Source organism: Triticum urartu, chromosome 5, assembly GCF_003073215.2.
Source record: "Triticum urartu cultivar G1812 chromosome 5, Tu2.1, whole genome shotgun sequence".
Classification (NCBI taxonomy): domain Eukaryota; kingdom Viridiplantae; phylum Streptophyta; class Magnoliopsida; order Poales; family Poaceae; genus Triticum; species Triticum urartu.
The window spans coordinates 49234536-49252669 of NC_053026.1; the positions used below are offsets into that span (position 1 = coordinate 49234536).

At 43.6% G+C, this 18134-nt stretch overlaps 1 pseudogene; it reads right to left on the minus strand.

Annotated features, from left to right (window-relative positions):
* Positions 1 to 10016: 10016 nt before the first annotated feature.
* LOC125506753 lies at positions 10017 to 17150 on the minus strand (annotated as a pseudogene).
* Positions 17151 to 18134: the final 984 nt, after the last annotated feature.

Here is an 18134-nt window from a genome sequence, read left to right on the forward strand (position 1 = left end):
GTGCAGTTAATCACACGGCAAATGCATGATTAGGGAGCATGCATCATGCATGTTGCTGAACATGGTCTCCTCTTCTTCTTCTCGTTTCCTGATTGTGTGGCGTGCGGTCGAGGAGTAAGGGCAATTTCAACGCGGTTCATTGAAACGGACACAAGAAATATTGTTGACACGCTCGAAAGTGTTTGTCGATAACGGATAGGAGGGCGGCCATCTAAACCTATACACCAAAATGTCTGTTATTTTTTTTAAGAATAAAACTAAGCCAAATGTCTGCTATGCAACTCCAGTTTGAATCATCGATCAGTAGAACCTAAACTATACATTTGAATCCTAATAAAAGCGTCGGACGTCCAATAAAATTTTAAAATTCATCGGTTCCAAATTTAATCATACTCCTCGAAAGCGGCATTCATTTCAAACTATCACTCCTCGGGCTTGAAATTCTTCATCAACACATGTTGTTCACCTAGATGTTGTGCCCCTTGAGTTTCATTCAACAATGCATCAATTTGAAAGGCTTGCCCTCCGTCCTTTGATACAACGTGGCAACGCATCCAGGCTACACAATGACATGATCATCGAGTTGCAACATTGAGTAAGTGAACTGACCAACACGTAGAGCAACAAAAAGCAAAACTTATTCCAATTCTGCAGTCACACCGTAATATACTTCATGACGGCGTTTGAAATGGTGTATCATCGATGGAGTAGCGACTTCACACCGCGATCACGGATCACATCCAAATTGTAGGGCACGCAGTGCTTTGCCCTTATGGAATCAAGAATGCACATGTTGCCAAAACATCTTGCCATTTTCGCTTTATGCGTACAACCGCCCAATTATGACCAATGATGCGTCACACAACAATGCATCCGCCCTCACTGAGTACCAGCCATCATGCTTGCTTCATGTTAAACACGGAGAAAAGTCAAAAAAAAAGTTTCCCACTGACATTTTGGTCGAACACTTACATGTCGTGGTGTTCGCCATGGATGCCATCGGTAGGGGCGGACAATAGCCGAGCTGCGTTTGGATCTAGGGTGCAACGGTGGCGAAGTACAAGGCACTTGGGTGGAGCAGCGAAGCTCCGGCTAGAACTAGGCGACGATTGGAGTGGTATAAAGGCGATGATGGTCTTGGTCGGTGCGGATACTTAGCAAGGGGGGAGGGGCTGAGTGGGGGAAAGGGCTCCGGGAGAGGGGTTTTGGTTGGCCGAGTGTGTCGGAGTCCAACGTGATGGGTGTTCGAACTTCCCCAAACCTCCAACGAGTTTGTTTTCGTATGAGGGAATTCAAATGTCCGAACAGATCCGTTAATGCACCGCGTTGGATGGCAAAAAGTATCTAGACCACACTGTCCGGATGTCTAGAGGCGTTTTGATGGTTGGAGTTGCCCTAAAGAAGGATTTTTTTTTGTTGCAAAGATGAGACTTGAAGGCTGTATAAATAAAAGTCATCTGCTAGCGCTATGCACAAACTCTAGCTTCCGAATGCTGTATGCGTGTATCAGAAAATGAGCATTGCACTCTACATCAGACAGATAGATAGACAGGTACATACATACATTGTACTCGTCAAGCATGATCTTCCTTGTACTTCTACTCCGTATCTTCTCGTACTCATGCCGTGTTGTTTGCACCTACGGCCTAGCTTTGCCCAAGGGACGAGACGTGGAAGAGATACCAAAGACTTGCTTCCCGGGCAGAAGGAACCGAACTGCCTTCGACGACAGAAACCGAAGCGCAAGACGATCGGTGTGTTGGGACGTCTGAATTCCGCCTACAGGAACTGAACTGTCTGGTAGGAGACACCGGCGCATCAAACAGGAGGAAGGAAAAACAGAAGCGTACCAGCGCTGCACCGCACTGGCCAGTGTCACTCGGCAGTGCTCTCACTGTTCCAGAACCACTGGAAAAACACAGTAGGAGACACATTTTTTGTACTTGAAGCACACTGCAGACGCCTTTGGGGTCAGGAAAGCGGTAATTTGGCCCTTTACCTCTTTGACCGCGACAGATATGCTATGCTGCCACCACGAGCTGGTAAAATCTTTGGGACGAGCATTGGTTCTCGCGAGTTTTTTACTACCAAAAGAACAACAAAGAGAGGAGACAGGTTAGTTGGTTAAATTAACCGAGGACGCCATGGATCTCACGGCGCCCCGTTACCGACGCCGGATCACCACCTCGTTTACCCCACAAGTTTCACCGCCTTGGCCTTGGGCGGAGTTGAAACTTGTCAACGCCCCCATCGGACGCAGCGTCTCTTTAATTCACCGGAAGCTTCCGCATGCATGCGACGCGACGGGCGAAGAGGAAGAGCAGATCTCCGTCCAGCTTTAACCATCGCCATTGGAGCGCTGCTGCTGCATGCACGTGAGGCAGGCCCTCGATTTCGATTTTCGACTGCCAGCTTAACCTCACATGGAGTTTGTACCGTACTGTGTGTAGGTTAAGCTGGCATGTCAATGCAACCGAATCTTCAATTTCAACCCCAGACCCCAGGGTAGTAGTAGTAAAAGTGAACTTCGATGGGTGTCAACTCATCATCTTGCAGTTTACTGTAGTTTACTACTGCACGCCGCCCGGCAGGAGCCAGCTAGAACCCTAGAACTGATGGCTGGCAGAATTTACAAATTACAAACACAGTATACAGAGAAGTACTCCTAGGATCCTATACCTTGCGTCCGTGCGCACGCATATATATAGCTGACACTGCGAATTATTTTATCCCTGCGCTGCATTTCAACCACGGCGTTGAACTGAACTAGTGTATCTGCATCGTTGAAACCTGGGAGCTGAAACAGTATGTGCTAGTACTAATGTACTACGCATATGTGTGTATGTATGCACACGGAAAGTTGGCTGGAATTAGTTACTGCCTCCATTGATTAAGCCTGCCTCTGGCCTACAGGCTACAGATCGACCTCTCGATCCCAAATCTTCCACACTAGAACTACTTGGATACTACTCGTACTCACACAGTAGTAGTAGCACAGGACAGCATGTCTAGCCATGTGAGAGTTCAGCCGTTTGAGCGAGTTCCCGCGCGCCATGACAAAATCCGACGACGTGCACGGCTACTCGACCAAAGCGACTAATCAATCAAAGCCAAGTAAAAGCAAAAAAGCATGTGTGATTTGTAGCATCTGCTAGTGTACTGAATGTAGACCAGGTTAGCGGAGTAATTAAAGGGAAGACTAGATCAGCACACACTCACGGTACTTGTTGTCCCCATCAAAGTGGTAATCACTGGAAAGGAACGCCAGTTGTTGTTTTTTTCCAATAAAGGATGGATAAAATGCCGAGGAGGACAACAAAAAACTAAACTAAGTGTGAACAAAGACCAAAGACCTCTTCTTTGATTCAAAAGAATTTCATAGACATTTTGGAGGATCTTCCTTACGATTTCCTTTTATAGGGATTGTCGTTTTTTTCATGTTGTCTGGTTTACATGTAACTTCAGACGAAGAGCTCTCATCAAGAACAGCTCATGGAATTTCTTTTGCTATTACAATTATGTCATGGACATAATTCTTTATGAAAGTTCATGCAGCTTGCGTGATGAATAGTACTCCCTCCTCTCCATAATACTTGTCGTGGTTTTAGTTCTAGTTCAATTTTGAACTAAAACCAATTCAACTGAACAGTTGTTCGGTCACACGAAAGCGTCACCGGAAGACGTACGAGGGGAAGGTACAACCCGACACAAAAATAGTCGAGGATAAGCCGCTCGTGGCCATCAATACTGTTTCGGTGAAATGTCGCATGAGCAACCTGCGATCCTGGACGCTTCCTCTTCCTTCCGGTTGATGCTATCCATTCTACAACCATTAGTATTACCTTGTCTTCGTTAGTGTCCATCATTTTACACTCGGACTCAAAGCTCGAATATGACGACGGATCATCAAAATACATTAGCTCCGCCATCGGATCCATGTACACATATTGCGAATCATATGCCATCTACACAAATATATGAGCCGCTAAACTAAATCTGCATGGAAAGGTTGGGAAATTTTACCTTGAGATCTAGCAATGAAAGGGGTGGCGCGGCCGAACGACGGGCGTGGGGCTGCGATGAAGCATGGGAGGGCCGAAAATGGATTAGCAGAGGCGACAGGGGCCAAATTGTGGCGGGCCTATCAGCGGCGGTGTTTCCTATGGGTTGCTCTGATGTGGCCGACGGTAGACGGTGAAAGAGGGTTTTCCCGCCGCTTTATATTGTAAAGCAACTGTGGCCCACGGTAAAAGGATCGCACGCCTTGAAATGTTGGTAACGTCAATATTTGAATGGATGAAGAGCATGTCATATCACCACATCCAACCTCCAAATATGAAGTCAGCGCGAGGTACCGCACGTTCAAACTATGCAAAGCAAGACAACATGGCTAATTTGTAGCGCTAGTATCTTGTGCGCTGCCGAATATACGCCAAAGGTACATCGCAGTAATTAAAAGGTGGAGATTAGTTGCGCGCACACTTGCACTACTCGCCCCCATCAAATTTAAACTGGTAGTACCACGTAATGATTGGAAAAAAAGAAGGATGGGCAAAGGACAACAAAACATAAAGCGGAAAAATGATTAGTACCTGTACTTTCTTAGATGCAGAAATGATTATTTTTTTCTTTTTCCAAGGGACACGCAAAAACGATCAGCACTTTAGTAACAGTAGTTTTTATAACCTAAACATGAGTCTGTGTGCGTATGTATGAGCATCTGTATCTGTACTGTGTTAAAAAAAGACTAAACACGTGGTTTTTTTCTTCTTCTTTTTTCGCCCCTGATCAATGGTAATTAGTCGGTGCCATCTGAACATAGGAGTACAGTACAATCCAACCGGGGACCAGACTGAAAATGAACTGAAGCACACGCTCTGTTGCACTGATGCTGCCACTCGTACGCGACACCAGCAGTTCAGCCAGCGCGATCGAGTTAGGTACGGTTCGTGTATCATGGAGCAGTGCACACCTGATGCCCGGTTCTGTCAGCAGTTTGAGTGAAATCCCGCCATGTCACGGCCACTCAAAGCAAGCAAAAGCTCCCCCCCCCTTCCTTTCCTTTCCTTTTGTTTCTTCTTCTCATCAGGTTCTTGAAACGGCATGCAAAGTTCAGTGCTCCATGTACAATTGGCTTTTGGCAACATCACTTTTCCTGGAATTCAGAGCTAGTCATCATGCTAAAAATGATTAGCATAGGTCGCCGCCAGGTTTCAAATGCCCTATCGATCAATGCACGCAACCGAGATACTATTATTCGGATGATGGATGGAATGAAATGGATGTTGAGCTGGAAGAGAAAAGGTTGGCATTTGAGGGTGAATTCTGAAGGATGGAGCGTGAAACCATTGTCAATTGTCATGTTGTATGGTGTCCGTTCCGGTCAGTAGGGGAACTTTTCAGCCAGTTTTGGTCATTAACTAGCAAAGTTTTATTCGTGTTAATGAATCGTGATTGCCCAGGAAAGAAAATCTGAAGAATGCAGTATGAATAAAGTATTAAAATTGGAAGCAGTGAGTTCTGTCCAACGCTTCTAATAAAAAGAAAAAGAAAGCCAGGCTAAACGTTTTAGGCGGAAGTTGCCAATCTGCAGCCAGAATCCGAAGCTTCAAGTGTCTGGTGAACTAGAATTTCAAGTATCCAACGTTGGATAAAAATTCACAGCACGAATGCATCAGTATTCATCATGAAGTAGCCAAATTTTATTCTTCTTAATGAAAAGGCATAAAATCGTTCAAAAGATAAAAATATGAAGAATGGAGTGTGAATGAAGTATCACAAACTAAACAAATGCTATCTCTATCCAACGCTTTTAGTAAAAGAAAGCTAGGCTAACTTATCAGGCGAAAGATGCCAACCTGCAGCAAGAATTCGAATTTTAGCTCAGCAGACACTCTGAAACTTGATTGATTGACTCTTCATGTTACCTGATTGAGTCTTCATGTCACTGTCTTCTTGTTCTAGTAAAGGCAGAGCTACAAAAGGAGAGCCGGCTCAACTCTCCAATAAGATCCCCGCTGGAAGTAGGGCCAGTTTGTATATGTTGAAGTGTAGCGTAGGTGCATATAATTTGAAGGTAAACGAGGGCCTGCTCACTATGATCAGTTTGAGCGAGCTCCCGCGCCGCCGCGCGCCATGCCAATGCCATGCACGGCCGCTCAAAGCTAATAAAGCCAGAAAGCATGGCTAATTTTATACTAGTACTAATCCATCTCTCCCGGCCAACATATGGGCCACATGTAGGTAAATGGACAAATGGTACTCGGTTTACGGCCGCTCAAATGATTGTGTTACCACGAAACAAATTGAGCTTATGCTGCCTAACCAACTGGTACGTACCCTGCCTTTTAGTACTTCCTCGGGTCCTTAAATTGCATTTGCAATGGATCATTAAAGGCATTTGCAAGGCCCAGTGGTCCATATGCAGTGGCCTCTTGGCAACATGATCACTTTGGCTGGAATTCAGAGCTAAGTAAGGGCAAAGGCAGGTGAATCTAATGATGTGCCAAATGGACAAGCATTCACACGCAATTACGTATGTAGGAGGAATGCTTTCATTAGCACCAGCCAAATTAAGCACCACCTCCACTTGATCTTGCACCTACTATCTGTTTGTCCTTTTAGATCGTCGGCTGGATTTTCTAACGTGGAACTGAATTTTCGAAGGGCCGCGTATTTTCGTCCCTTTTTCAGATTAAAAAAGGGGAATGCTGGCTTCATCCAACGCTTTAACTAAAATTGGATACTTTCTTGGCGAAAGTTGCCAATCTGAGGAAGACCATAAGGAGCAGATAACATGACAGGAATAAAAATGAATGGGAGAGATAACTAATCCACCTAGTGCTACTCTCTGAACCTTTACAATTTAGTTGTTCGTCTCCCTCATGTTCTTGAATTGCATGGTTAAGGCATGAAAGATGTTCAGTGGTCCAGCCACAATGCATTTTTGGCAATGGCTTCAAAAAATAAGAAAATGCTAGTCCCATCCGACGCTTCAATGAACAAATAGATAGGCTTACTTTTTAGGCAAAAGTTGCAAACAATCTGCAACAAGGATTCTCTTCTTCACCAGATTTTTGAACCTTTGATTCTTTGGGTCTTCATGTCTCTGTCTTCTTGTGCTGGTAAATGTACATCAAGAAAAGGAGGGTCAGCTCAACTCCCCAACAAGAACCAATAGCATCCCTAAAAAAACATAGCAATTTTGTTTCTGTGTTTGTCATTGGATAGGACATATACTCGCGTCTAGATACACTCATTTCAGCGACAGTTAATTTCGGAAGGAGGTTGTAGTTTGTATACGTGGTTTGCGTTAACTTTTGATGGTTTGATCGGCTTGAGGTGCAGCGTGTTTGGTGGAATCTTTAAGAAGTTTGATTTCTCTTACTACAAATTGGGGAAGCCCTTTCTCGAAAAAGAAAAGAGAGGAAAGAAAGATACATGTTGTGCCACACTTGTCCAGAAGAGGCCACCTTATTAGGCAGAGTAAGTATCAGCTCGAACGACTTCCCGCCAACTTATGCAAGGCCACTTTGACTCAAAGCTACCGCCAACTTATGCAAGGCTACTTTGACTCAAAGCTAGTGAAGCTAAAAAGCATGGCTAATTTATAGTGCTAATTAATCCATCTTTCCCTGCCAACATATATGGGGGCAGTACGTAGATAAATGCTACACTGACACTAGTAAACATAGATGAGGGCGCAAACAAAGTAGCAGTACTGTAATTTAAAGTGAGAAAGTTGCACTTGCCGGCCCTCATATGAAAGTGGTGAAAATTAAAGATAAGGAACCAACAAACTGATATGAGGACATGAGCACAGAAAGTGTCTGAAAGACTACAGGTACTGACTGTAACCTCATGCTTTGTTGCTGCAAAACAAATTGACCTTATGGACTTATGGTCGCTATTTCCTACAGTAACTAACCGGTGCCCTGCCTTTTGGTTAAGAAAAATCTAGCGTTCCTTTTGGTACTTCTTCAGGTACTTGAATTGCATCTCATCAATCTTAAAGCGATTTGAAAGGTTGAGTGGTCCACATGCAGTAGGTTCTTCTTGAGGCAACATCACTTTGCTTGGAATTCAGAGGGGTCTATCTAGCTAGCCAACATCACAAAAGGCAAAGGCAGATGAATCTATGCGGTGTTCCAATCCATGAGTGCGAAATGAAACAAGGAATTGTGCCCCAATTATGCAGGAGGACAGGTTTTATTATTAACACCAGGCATATGAAACACCTCCTCAACTTGATCTTGCATGCACCATCTGTCTGTCATGTTATGCTAGATCATCACCTGAATTCTCTGATTAAGGTGAGGCTGAACATTCTAGGCAAAAATTGTTCATCTGCAACGAAGAAATCTCTAGTAGTTCACCAGAATTTTGAACCTTGCTTGTTCGAGTGATCAAGTCTTTCATGTCACTGTCTTTCTTCTGCTAGACTGCTAGTAAAGGTAGAGCCAGCTCAACTCTCCAACAAACTAGATCCCGTTCGCAAGCATCCATTCCCTTGTCTCTTCTGTTTGAACTAAAGCTCCATGTTCTTCTGCAAAAAGGAACTAAAGCCATAGTAAAAAAAACAAATCATAGCAAAAAAAAGGAACTAAAACTATTTTGGAGAAGTAGCACTGGAGGGTACCAGTTTATGCCTGCCAGCGGAATCGTCGTAGCAGTGCCGGGCGGCTGACCGTACCCGCCACACATTAACTCTTCCAAATTTGCCCGTGTGACAGTGTCTGGTGAATTAGAATTTCAAGTATCCAACGATGGATAAAAATTCACAGCACGAATGGACCAGTATTCAACATGAAGTAGACAAATTTTATTCCTTTTAATGAAAAAGCAGAGAACTGTTCAAAAGATAAAAGTCTGAAGAATGGAGTGTGAATGAAGTATCACAAACTAAAGAAATGCTATCTCTATCCAACGCTTTTTTTTTAAAGAATATCCAACGCTTTTAATAAAAGAACGCTAGGCTAACTTATTAGGCGAAAGATGCCAACCTGCATCAAGCATTTGAATTTTAGTCCACCAGACACTCTGAAACTTTGATTGATTGACTCTTCATGTTACCTGATTGAGTCTTCATGTCACTGTCTTCTTGTGCTAGTAAAGGCAGGGAAACAAAAGGAGAGCTAGCTCAACTCTCCAATAAGATCCCACTGGAAATACGGCGAGTTTGTATGTGTTGAAGTGTAGTGTAGGTGCAACTAATTTGAAGTTAAACGGACTATAAGTAAAGCCAAAAGGCATGGCTCCCTAATTTTTATAGTACTAATCCATCTCTCCCGGCTAAGATATGGGCCACATGTAGGTAAATGGTACTCGGTTTTTGGCAGACAGTTGCTCTTGTCGGCACGATGGAAGCGGTAGAAAGGGGAAGAGAAGGTTTTCAAACTGAGGAGGACGTACTGCATATAACTCTCATGCATGCTTGCGTTGCCACGAAACAAAATTTTCTTTTTTTTTAGAACGAAGGCTCGCGAAGAGCCTGGTTTTAAATTAACGAAGCCATCAACCGGTCAGGAAATACAAACCACACAAACCACCTCGGCCAAACAATACAAGGGGACACTCTAGGAGGCTTACAACTCAACGGAGCGCACAAGCACAAAAAGAATACAGGAAAACAAAGCGAAGCACGCGTTAACTGTTAGCTTCTAGTTAAACGATGGAAGCAGCTGAATCGTATCCATCTCGCCAAGGCCGATTTGCAGAGACAGAAAGTCGCCTATACCAATTTACAGAAAGACAAAGGTTGGGCTAGGGAGCGAGAAGATAGTAGCACGAGCAAGATGGTCCTCGCGTGCATCTTGGCCATATCCTCGGTAGCTGGAACCACCTGCAGTAGCCCCCTACTAATACCCAAGGACACCACGTACACCAAAGTGAGAGAAATCTCACCTCTATTCCAAGGGAGCTTAGAGCTTGAAGAAATTGATCCGGTGCCAATTAGAGATGTATTCAGTGCAAGATCAAATAGTCCAACTCAAATTTGAATATGGAACACAACAACTTTATGGTATGATCGACCAAGTCACCTTCACCCAGATAGAGGCATGCTTAAGCATTATTTCTTGATAGGCACATCCATGAATGTTTGCTTTGAACTGACAATACCGTTCTACATCATTATAATTAGAGCCTTTCTGACCTACCTTGAACTTCAAATACATCCAAGTATCCTCCTGTATAGCAATCACATGCCTTCTTGTTAAACCACATGACTCACCAATAATACCGCAAAAGAGCTCAATCTCCTTATGTGACCCACCAATAAACACAAACGAGCTGAGAGATAAATCAAATCCACTCTGCATTTTTGATATGACAACATCTATTGTGGCCTCCACTGCATCAGGAACGCGTGCTAAAGTGATGTCAACTGCACCACAATTACCATTAATGCGCTCTGTGAATGGACGAAAAGGTGCATTTGCTTTGCTGTACTCTACTACACCGTCGATAAGTTGCAGATCATCATCTTCTTTTTGCCCTCCTGTCTTGATCCTCATGTCAAACTCAACTAGAACATCACCGAGCATATTAATGCCCCTCTTAGGGCCAATCATCTCAATGAGAGAACCCTGCAAAACAACTATTAATTATTACTCCAGAGTAATTGCTAGTAGCACATAGTAAAAAGTAAAGAGTAATCTAAAGTGTATATTCTTATTTCGAGCCAACTGACAATGATGAATCTCAAATAAATGATGGCTTAAATTCTAAACCCAGAAACAAACGTAAGACGATTGCACATGAAACTTAATGTTCAATAAATCATCCAAAGATAATTAACCATAAACTTGCCTAATGGATGCAAGGATAACAGCATATGTGTATGACATCCTCCAAACACAAGCATTTCAATGCAAAAATCCATAATGATCCTCAAAGTGGAGCCATCAACACCAACACCTCAAATTTTAGAAGAGTAAAGATAACATTTAACTTATAGGAACAAACACCCAAATGGTCTTGTAGCTGAAGTCCTAAGTATTTGTTGTGTTTATATCATATGTGATAAGCACAATCGGATGTATTTGACAAAACAAAAAGAATATTAGTAATTCTATGTGGGATATGCTCACACGCATGCGCCCCAGTATGGCGGTGTCCCAGTGGGATTTCGTTCATATAGAGAGAGCATATGCATGTTAGGAGCGAACAATTGCCACAATAAAGTTACCAGACAATGACTTTTTTTACACATTGCAGCGCAATGTTATGCGTAGCTAGAGAGTGAGTAAAAAGTGGCATCAACTCATAAAAGTACCATGAAGCAAAGTTCTACATTAGTGTATAAGTAGATAACCAAGTAAATTTTATGGCAACTGAGTGGCTAATAACCTGGCGAATACAATTCTTGAAGATATGAGATCTAGTTTTGAAGACCTCATCGTAGCAAAGCCAATGGTGAAAAGTCAATCGGGTTAACAGAGATAAAAGATTTGAAAATTTTGAATTTGGAAAACTCTTTGCTGCTGTTATGTTGTTGTCTGCTTGTACGAGGGCAGGGAGTAAGCCGCACATGAAGGCAATTGTGCGACACCATTCCCTAGTCAGTTCCAAAAATATTAGTAGTAAAAAATTGTCGCGTCCGACTTTATTTGAATACCTAACACTTGCTAAAGTATCACTCATTTCACATATATTTACTTGAAATGTTTTTTTCTTAGTAATTGTCAACCCACGATGTTATTCTCTTCTTGATATCATGGTCGTTAGATTTAACCACATGGAAGCAAATATTCATTCATAACACCAAGAGTAGGTAAATATTCATGTATTACGAAATAAGAAAATGCTTGCTTAAGAAAATGATAAATTAATCTTGTCACATCTATTAAGTAGAAACATTAGAACAAGGAAAACGTTTCACTTCGGCGCACCGGCCGAACGCTCGGCCGGTCGCTTTCCCAGCGACGCTCACGGGGCCACACACACAGCTCATCCCACCCACCCATTTTCCCTTATCCATCCACGCACAAATCCCCTCTCTCCTTCCTCTGTTTTATTTCCCCATCACCTACTTCTCCGCCATGGCTGCACCACCGACGACGCCCATCTCCTCCCGTTTCCGCCATGTGGTGGCCATGGCCGGTGCCCACCTTCCCCCTCCCGCCGTTGCGGTGCTGCACCCCCTCCCCACTTTTTCTGACTTGTGTACCCTGTTGTGCCGTGACCCAACATCGACGTCGACACAGTTGCCCCCTTTGTGCTAGATGGTGGCCATAACGCCGGCCGGGGATGTTTCAAACGGCGAGGGCGGCGCAACCGGCGGGGCCGCGGAGAGTGGGTGTATCGTGATGATTTTTTTGCTACAACCGTCATCCAGTTTTGCTGCTACCGACTCAAAATTTGCTACAAGGATTTTTCATGGCGAAGCTGCAATTGCGACGGCGCTGACGGAGTTTTGCTACATCCTTCGTCGTATTTTGCTACGACCGGCAAGATTTTTTGCTACAATGATTTCACGGTGAAGCTACAACCGTGACGGTGCTGACAAAGTTTTGCTGCATCCGTCGCCGGATTTTGCTTCGACCGGCGAGGGATTTTGCTACAATTGGCGTTTGTGGCTGGCGGCGGCTACAACCATGATTGAGAAGATGCAACCACGACCACTGGCGTCGCATTTTTGTTACAACCGCGTCGCCTTTTGCTACAACCGGAGTCGCTCTTTTGCTACAACCGTCCATCGGCGATGCGGAACTGGCAGTGCGAGGAGCTGCGAGCGTTAGATGGGGATGCTACAACCGGTCGCTGGAGATGCTGGAACCGGCGGTGCGAGGAGCTGCGAGCAGCAGCGGGGATGCTACAACTGTCTAGGCGTGAAGCAATAACCCCTAGTGTTCTTTTACTGGAAGCGGCCACCGGCGATGCTACGACCTTCATCGGTGGATGCTACAACCATCAATGGCGGAGCTACAAGCAGCGATGGCGAGATGGAAAGCCGTGGCAATGGAGTCGATTTGCTGGGACGGGGGCACAACGGTGATGGGGAGCTGCAACGGCGGCTGATGGTGGAGATGCGACGTTGTGTCGTGGTGCTGCAACCAGGGGGCGGTCAGGGGAGCTGCAATGGCGACCTTGGGCACGACGACCACCTCGGGCACGACGTCGACAACCTCGCGCGCGACGACAGCGAGCAGCGACAGCGAGGTGTGTGGTTGTGACAGCGCGGCGGACGGTGCGAGCCGACGGTGCTTCGTGGTCGCGCATCCATGGCGGCCCCGACCGGCTCGCTCCTCTCTGTATGTGCTGGAGGCAAGGATAAGATAAGAAAAAGGTAGCAGAGGAGCTGCGATCTGACGGTCTCGCGCGGCTGGGGGCAGACCGGCCGAAACTTTCGGCCGGCGCACCGGCGCCCAGTGCTGGCCTTAGAACAAACAGAGAACATAACTAACATCATTTTCATTCTATGCATCAATCCACAAGAGATAAAACAGATAAGGTAGGTTAGAAAATTCTACTTTCCATCCAACTTTTATGAATGAAAAATGATTGTGGTCCTATGATTGTAGTATGCCATAAAATGTTTATATTACAATCCATCCACTCTATGCATTTGACAGACATAGGCCTACACTATAAAATAAATGAATTATTTAAAATAGTTGTGTATAAGTAAAGATGTGCACCTGTTTCACCACAATGGGATCGTCCCTGCTACGATTGACAATATAATTAAGCAACAAATCCCGAGAATCTCGCACTGCTATATATCCATATAATTGTACTAAGCTTGTGTTTGCAGAAACTTTAGCCAATTTCAGTGAGAAAAATTGCATCATGTTACATACAAAATGTATACAACACCTTTGCTGGTCAGGAAAGCAATTAGTGGGATCCGAAAACTTCATTGGCTCCAGTTGTGCTTCATTTAAAAATTATAATATTAGACAAGTACTTAAAATAATTAGTACAGTTATGATTTCCACATGCATACATGTGCTAAGTTAGAATTTTGTTTATCTATTAGAAAAACATAACAAAAAATATAACGAAATAAGTGAGGAGAATAAAGCAATGCTACATTGAAAAAGTATACCTTTTGGGAATAGGTTTACTAATCCAAGCTACAAGAACAAATGCTACAAGTCTCATGTCATACACGACAAAATATTAAAAAGCAATAGCTTGAACTTTATAGAATTTTCCAAATCAATTAATTATCCACAAATCATATTTTCTTATCTACCATTTATATTTTGGTATGAACGCATAAGTTTGCACAGAGCTTACTTTTTTCACGTGATTCCAAGAAAAAAGTAATGTTTCTGATAATATAATAATATGCAAGTAAATAGAATATAAGAAATTTGATCCAAGTCCTAAATTTTTTGAAAGTCAAAATGACACTCATTAGGCACCCCAGGCTTTACACTTTATGCTTCCGGCTCGTATGTTGTGTGGAATTGTGAGCGGATAACAATTTCACACAGGAAACAGCTATGACCATGATTACGCCAAGCTATTTAGGTGAGACTATAGAATACTCAAGCTTATCGATGTTGCAATTTGGAGAAAACTACTCCACAACCAAATACTTGATTCCATATTGAGGTCCTCTATTAAAACAGACGACTCCTTTGACTATACAAGCAAGCGTTTTGCGACAAATCCAGGAGTCTGAGGTCAGGCGGACATTGGAAAGGATGAAAAGAGGAAAGGCAACGGGCCCTGATTGTATCCTCATTGAGGTGTCGAGAGGCCTCAGAGACATAGCGAAGTATGGCTAACTAAGCTTTTCAACCTCATTTTTCGGGCAAAAAAGATGCCAAAGGATGGAGGCGGAGTATATTAGTACACAGGGAGGTGTTCAAAGTTGTACCAATGACCGTGTAATTAAGCAAATAAGCCATAGAATGAAGCTATGGGAGAGAGTCTTTCGGCACCGCTTAAGAAGAATGACAAGCATGATAAAAAATCAGTTTGGTTTCATGCCTGGGAGGTCAACCATGGAAGCCATTTTCTTGGTACAACTTATGGAGAGATAAAGGGAGCAAAAGGACCTGCATATGGTGTTCATTGACTTGGAGTAGACCTATAATAAGATACCATGGAATGTTATGTGGTGAGTCTTGGAGAAACACAAAGTCCCAACAAAGTACATTGCCCTCATCAAGGACATGTATGGCAATGTTGTGACAAGTGTCCGAACAAGTGGACGGCGACACTGATGACTTTCTCATTAAAATAGGACTGCAACAAAGGTCGGTTTTGAGCCATTAAAATAGGACTTCACAAAATGATGATATATGTAATAAAGTTGGAGTAGCACCGTTTGAAGAGAGTCCACCATCACCTGAGATGGTTTGGGCATATACAACACACACCTCCAGAAGCGCCAGTGCATAGCAAACGGTTAAAACACGTTGATATTTAATGCCAGGGGTAGACCAAACTTGACATGAAAGAAATCTATGAAGAAAGATCTCAAGGACTAGAATATCACCAAAAAAGTAACCATACAGGAGTGCATGAAGTGGTTTCGAGATCTTACGGGTTTCAGATCTAGCCTACCCCAACTTGTTCGAGACTAAAGGCTTTGTTGTTGTTATATTAAAACATGATATGGACATCGTTAAATCAATCATATGACAACTATTTATAGAGAAACAAGACTATTGTCCAGATCCTAACCATGCATTATCTATCACCAAATTTCTATCCAGAAATTTTAGATTAAAAAAACTACATGTTGGTCGACCTTTCGCTAAACAATTTCTCTAGAACAATCAAAATAAACATTGCATATTTCAAAACAAAACAATATGCATTCGGCCTCAAACTTTTAATCGAGTTGCATCACTTACTCTCATCACGCTTTGTAACATGACCTATGCTTTGGAGAATAGAGTTTTCGTATATAGAGTTATAGACCCATCGCGATGGCTGCTATTAGGATAGATGTCGGCCGACCTCACATTGACCAGCTTGGGTTCCTTCATAATTTCTGCTCCATCTTTCCCTTTGATAGAGGCAAATTGCTCACCGAGGGTATTACTGGAGGTGCAATAGGAAAAAGCATTGCCCCAAGCCCAAGGGAGGTGGCTAGGCCGATTCGTTTGGCTATGTGCTGCAATGTTTCTGGCCATCAAGAAGGATTCATGAGCAGATCTGTCACGAAAGAGCAAAGTTAGAATCCGACTCAAATAAGATACACAAGCAGGATAGAAATCCAAATATAGGTACCGGTTTTTACTCAAAGTTAGAATCCGACTCAAATAATCCAAATATAGAAATTGTTAATTCCCCGCTGATAGCAAACATCAATTCCAATTTTCCCCGGACTGTGGGGTGGAGGATAATGTAACCAGCAATAGGACTTACCCAACAAGATTTCAAACGCCCAAAATTAAACGTTGATCTCAAATTCTCAATACAGAGCCAAAAATCAGTACTAGTACAATGCAAAAACGCATCTGGAAACACGGTGCAGATTCCAGCATGAGCGGAGCATCTTGTTGAGGAGGCCCCCGAGGGGGAACAGAGGAGAGGAGAGGAGAGAGAAACGGGGGAGGGTGCGCTTTGAGGATGAACAGGCGGGCGGCGCGGTTGAGTCGGGGGCGGATGCAGTCGGGGGCGAGCAGGGCCAGTTAGGCCTCATTCGGTTTGGAGGATTTTCGTAGGAAAAACATAGGAATAAGGATTCCAGAGGAAAATTTTCTATGTATGCATTCGGTTTGTAGGAAATGCGTGCAGGAATTTCGTAGGAATACTATTCATTTCCCATGTTTTTGAAGAAAACTACACATCCATTCAAAGCTCATTTTACACGTAGGAACGAGGCAAGTAAATTCCTTAGGATGGCAAGTGCCATCCTATCATATTCCTATACTACTCATAATTCTTATGTTTTGATTTCCTCCAAACCGAATGAGCCCTTAACTAGGAACGTAGCAACAACTACTGCAGAGGGACGTGGATGTCTAGCGCCCGTCGATGCCTCATCGGATGGAACGTGGCAAGCACCCCCAGCAAAAGCCTAAAACCGTTCGGCCCATAAACGAAGCCCAATCGCGCAAGGGGGAAAAACCTTCGAACTCCGTCGTTGTTCGCTCGCCGTCGCCATTGCCAGCGCTCGCCGCCGCCGTGAAAGTGAAACCGAGCTTTGCAGTGAAAGAGAGGGTGACTGTCGCTGCCATGTCCGCACCTCCGCCGTGAAACCTAGCTAGCTGCTTAACCTAACAAGTTGAGGTTGAACATGAAGTCTGAAGTTTGTACTACGTAGAAGCTAAGTTTCAGTCTTTCAGACCAAGAGGAGATGAACTGGTGTTAGAAATCGAGTGTAGAAAAACAGATTGAGATTTGAGATGGTGTTGTTTGTTATTATTTCAACCGGAACATATTGCCATCCAAATTTATTCATGTACAGATAGCAACTGGAAGCTTGTTCTCGACGGCGTGGTGCAGCCGACCATGGCTGTGTCCTCTCTAGCTGGCCGCATAGTCGTTCGTGCTTATGGGACATGTTTTTTTATTCCCTAGGTCATTGGGTTGCTTCTATGGGCCGCGCAACCGCTGCTGATTTAGATGGTGTTTGTTTCCAGGAACTTATTGATCTAGGGACTTAAATAAGTCCCTATAAGTCCCATCTAAACCAAACAGGAGGGACTTATAGGGACTTAAAGTGAGCATTTGAGACTTATGAAATAAGACTCTCAAGGAGGGACTTATATGGACTTATAGTTGTAATATGGTCTTATAGAGACTTATAAGCCCCAGGAACCAAACATGTAGGGATTTTTTAGGGACTTGGAACTTATAAGTTGGGACTAAAAAAAGTCCTAGGACTTACGAACCAAACAAGGCCTTAGTTTGCAGTTCCTGCCGGATGGGGGCGTCCCTATTTCTTCGAAATCACTTGATTAAGAAGTACTCATTATAAAGATCACTCACACCTTTTTAGGTTGCGACAAGTGGCGCGCTACATGTGCGCCACTTGTCGTAATCCGGAAGTTTTTTCTTTTTTCGTAGATTCATTTATTCAAAATGTTTTACGTCTTAAATTTTGCGTCCAAATCTTAAACCGTTTTCACCGTTGGATTCTTTGCATCGAGATTTTCAAAACTAGATTTTATGTTGATAAGTTTTGACGAATTTTTTTTCATGAAAAAAGGGACAAAAAC